The sequence below is a fragment of the Mauremys reevesii genome, linkage group 6, assembly GCF_016161935.1.
Source record: "Mauremys reevesii isolate NIE-2019 linkage group 6, ASM1616193v1, whole genome shotgun sequence".
Taxonomy (NCBI): Eukaryota; Metazoa; Chordata; order Testudines; family Geoemydidae; genus Mauremys; species Mauremys reevesii.
In genome coordinates, this window is record NC_052628.1 from 93,817,951 (window position 1) to 93,822,935 (window position 4,985).

General features: G+C 37.3%; 1 long non-coding RNA gene across 1 annotated transcript; it reads right to left on the minus strand.

The window, feature by feature from the left end:
* Positions 1-307: 307 nt before the first annotated feature.
* Positions 308-4,343, minus strand: LOC120407893. The gene is made up of 3 exons (XR_005600310.1): positions 4,299-4,343; positions 2,791-2,848; positions 308-1,022 (listed from the first exon to the last, which is right to left on the minus strand). It is a non-coding gene; the product is annotated as an uncharacterized LOC120407893 (long non-coding RNA).
* Positions 4,344-4,985: the final 642 nt, after the last annotated feature.

A 4,985-nucleotide genomic window follows, 5' to 3' on the forward strand; every position in this document is an offset into this window, starting at 1 on the left:
TTGTATTACACATAGTATGGATTGCATTGCAGCTTCAGACTGTAAACTCAGAGTCCCTTGGTGCAACTTTCAAAAGTGCCTAAACTGCATTTTCAAAAGTGATTTAGGAGTACTTAGGAGGCTAGGTCCATTTAACTTTCAATGAGACTTAGGCTCCTAAATCATATACATTTTAACAACAGTGTTGAGAATGGATTAGCTCTTAGGCTTTTATTTGCACCATATACATTAGTGTGTACCATATAGAGACAGGCAGGAAAGCAGGAAAATCCCAAATTCTAATTCTGACTCTAGGTCACCCCGGGAAACTCTCCCAAACGTCCATGCCTCACGTTTCTTGTATGTAACCTGGAGATACTTAAATACCACTGAGTGAGGACTGATTAACGTTTGTAAAGAGCTTTGAAGGTACTTAGTACTATATATTATGTACTTGCCCGTTTGGGTATTATATTGGGTAACAAACACCCACTCCCCCAAAAGGCAAAACAGCCTCTAGCATCTTAGGTCAAGAAACCACTGATTTACAAAATCTACTCTAAATAATAATTTAAGCAACATCATGCAAAGCTATCATGCTATTTTCTGCTTTCTTCTTCCTTATTCTCTAGATGCTGTTTTTGGCACATCTGACAAACTTGTAATTTCTGGAATGTACATTTTGTTTTACAGTTGTGGCACTTTGTGGAGAAAGCAGGGCTGATGACCCACCAGCTCTGGGGCTGATTATTTCAGCCAGTAAAACTCCAACATCTGTTTCTGTAATAAAAATCCAGGAAGAGCAATGTAAATCATTTTTTCACCTCCATTTCTCCAGCATTTTAAAAAGCTGATCACCTACAGTCCTGGTCCTGGTTGCAAATGAGGTTGCAGTGTCTGAACTGATGGCATTCAATAAGATCAATATCTAAAACAGTAAAAAGTCAATGAGGCATACATTTGAAGTGGAATCTGTTGGAGCTCTAGCCTCAAGGAGTCAAATTAGTTGGTTTGGTTTATACGGCGGTGTTGTGTGCAATTCCCTGAAAAAGGAAAACATCTTTCAACTTAAAGATAACGGTGTTGTTTGAAAGAATTATTTTATCTGCAGTCCTGTGTTATATTACTGTCCTGTACTGAAAATTCTCTGCCAGACTATTTTGGGGCACTAAATATTTTGTATCTTAAAGCCAATAATGTCTGAGAGTCAAAGGCAATAGCCATAATTAATTAAGAGGCCAATGGACATAAAGGCTGTTACACCAAATATTTGTATAAACAAAATGAATTTATGAGAGGTTGAGAAACATGGATTTATATTCACTACTCAATCATTAGGAATGTTTAGAAGACCATTAATTTACTTTTCTAAAACTGCAGGCAAGTTTAGTCATTTTGGGCAGTCTGTCTATTAAAGATGGATCAGATGGGCAAATAATTTCAATATGAACCTAGCATCATTTGTGCTCCTTGTTAAATATACCACAAGTAGTTGTTGTTTTAAAGAAAGAACAAGGCACTCAGAGGAAAATGGTTACTACGATCTTCAGTGAGAGAGAAGCTTGTGTATTAAAAAGTATAGACCTAGAAGTCTCATGACACTGTCTCATGTTTTAAAGTCTAGATATTACACATGTATATAATCCAGAATATCCAAGGAATAAATACAGACGAAAAATCTAAGGAATAAATTAATCAGCAAATTCTTGACTACTTAATCACTTAGGTGCCTATTTGCTCCCATTGGAGCCGATAGAAAAATTCTCATTAATTGGGGATAAGATCTGGCGCTAAGAATATAAATGGTGCATTTACCTGGGGCGGTAAATAATTCAGAGACAAAGGAGATGCATAAAGCCCAGGCCCAGCAGCACTGGAATACTGTTCTGTGACTGATCTTTAAAATGTTCCAGTTATACTTACTTATCTCTTTTCCTTTGAATTGTCTCCTCCAACTCCATATACTGTTCTTTGAGCTAGCCAATAGCATTATTCATTAATTTTAAACTATAACCTCATTATTATGATTCTACAACACATGAATGTGTTGACATACTTATAAAGTACTATTTCAATAAAGCAGTTGTTTTTACATTGTTTAAATGCTTTGCTAGTTATCTTTTTAACCCCAATCACAATCCAATCTGAAACCAGCTTTTAACACAGCTCCCAAAACTACTCTAATCCTAACCTCCATAACTATGAATTGTAGATTCTTCTCATCCACTGTGCCGTTACTCAGTTCTGACCTCTTGCACCATTGGCCAGAACCTACTGGGCCTCAGTCCTCCTTATACTGTTCTGTTAAAGTGCTGCAGGATTCCAACATATATACAACTGGGGAGAAAGCTGAATATGGTACCACATCAGCAAATCAACTTAAGCATATGCTTAAATCCACCCTGTTCAAGAAAGCACTTAAGGACGTGCTTAAATGCTTTGCTGAACTGATGCCTGTTTCCCTAACATGTAGAAATCTGGAGTGATTGTAGCTTACTGGAGACTACTGAACATGGGGCCAATACAGTGAAATAGCAAGTTATCTAAGAGCCCAGCTTTTAAAAAAATATTTTACACTTCGAAAAGATGTCAGATTAACATCCCTAGAGACCGAACTCCTCTCTGGAGGCAGTGTTGTCCAGTGGATAGTGCACTGGACTGGGACTCAGGAGCCCAGGCTTCTGCTCCTGAGTGAATTGCTGCATTACCTCAGGCAAGTTTCTTCACTTCTCTGTGCCTCCATTTTTCCCTCCCACATTTTGTCTTGTCTAGTTATGTTGTAAAGCTCTTGGGGCCAGGATTGTCTCTTACCTTTGTACAATGCCTAGCGTACTTGGGGCCCAGTCTCACTTGACACCTCTAGGCACTACTGTAATACAAATAATATTTAATAATCTATTTATGCACAGACCAATGCAAGATGGGCAGCAGCTCCATAAATTCTCCTGTTTAATGGAATGCTAAACCAGATCATATTGTTCCATCAGTAGGTGGCACTGAAGCTAATCCATACCTGGTACAGGACCATGACACCCTACACTGAGCCTACATTTTGATATGGAGAAACCATTTCTAGGGCATCCTATTTGCAAGCACAGTAATTCTGATGCACACAGAGAACGTTTGTGTACAATATTTATAAAACCTCAAATCTGAAAGTGACGTTTCGTTATACAAGGGATCTCTCCTCCACGTAAAAGGCTAAAATCTGGTTTAACATATCCAGGACAATCCTACTGATGCCAGTGGACTGCACAGCATGCAACTAAGAGCAGACTGTCTCCCTGAAGCTATTTGTACATGTATTTCTAGTGTGGCAGACAAGAATGGCATGTAGGATGGCTTGGCTGTATTTTATGCTTGAGTTTACTTTCATCTCTCCTTTTTATTTTTATATTTTTTTTAAAAAGGAGGAACAACTTCTAGATCCTTGTGCACAGTGTGTACACATCAACAAAATGGTCTTTTAATCCTATCATAAATCAATCAGAAAACATACGTTATCCCGTAATTGCAAAATTGGCACTAAGAACATGAACAATTCCTCTTTCATCACTAACAATGTGTCACTTCCAAGGAGGCCAGTCGTTTAAGAGAGACAAATCTGAGATGCCAAAGTTTAGCATTTGACAGTCACTGTATGAACAGTCTGCTAAGAGAAGATCTAAACATAGTATATGCAATATCAGGGAGGGGACCTGGCTGTACCTCAGTCACAGAGATGCAGTAACATGTATCGATTTCATTTGTCCTTGTGAACAAATTAATTAATACAATGCAAAGTTTTCTCTTTAAGACCTCTAAGTGAGCAGATTTCAAGTGTCAAAAATCAAGGGAATCATGTAAGCTTCCTTTCTGTTCTTTGTAAGACTTGCAAGGTTGTCAATATTTTTTCTGTGGTAACGTATAATACCTTGCTGAGATATATGTTTTAAGTACAGGAAATTCCTCAGAAGAGTGAAAATATTAGAGTGTAATAAATATTGACTTTTCCAGTTTATCCACCATACTGCGGGACAGAACAAGGGTCTACAGACTACTACTAAGGCTTGATATACTGTGCCACGTGTGCTACAGGACATAGGCACCGAGTGGGTAAGGGAAGAACGCCAGCATTTGCAATGAATCTTCACTGTTGCTTTAAGTAAAACTCTTGGGGGTAAAATCTTAAAAGTGGTGCCAGGGATTTTGGCACATGACTCCATTGAGGTTAATGTGGTTCACACAGCCAAATCTCTTCACAGTGCTCTAAACATTTACTCCTTATGCTGTTTTCATATATTATTTTTGCAGTTATATTTTGTTATTAACAGTTTTACCTAGGGCCAGTTGCTTAGTCTTTCTGTGTCTTTATTCTTCATCTGTAAAAATAGGAACAACAACTTACCACCTTTCTAAAACACTTTGAAATCCTCCAATAAAAAGCACTATATAATGAGTACAAAGTAGCATTAATATTTAGTGCATTAGTAATCCATAGGCAGTATGAAGCCATTCAGCTGTCCCTGAAGGAGGAAAGAAACTTCTAAAATAGCTAACATGAATATTATGAATGTTGCCAACTCTCACAATATTTGGAGTTTATTTTAAAGCCCAGCTCTGGGAGGCCTATGAGAATCTCAGCTTTCAAAATTTTTTATAAGTAAGCTTGAAAATGTGAACCAGGTATATCCTTAAGACTCAAAAAACAGAAGGCAAATAAAAAGAACCCCAAATTCACTATTTTAAAAAAGGAATCTCATGATTTTTAGCTCCTCTCATGATTTTTGAATGCCTGGAGTTTGCAGTACAGCATTATAGCCATGTAGTGTTATTCACCACAGTGTGACTGAAAGATGACTGCATAACAAAAACAAAAAAAAATCCCAACGCATTAAAAAGCAACAAGCTAATAAGGTAATTTGAAAGATAAATTTTTAAAATCTTTTCCATCAGCATCTAAATAGTATGGTCAAGTCCAATAGCAGTTACACTAAAATGATATGGGTCTATTAGGTCTAGAAAAA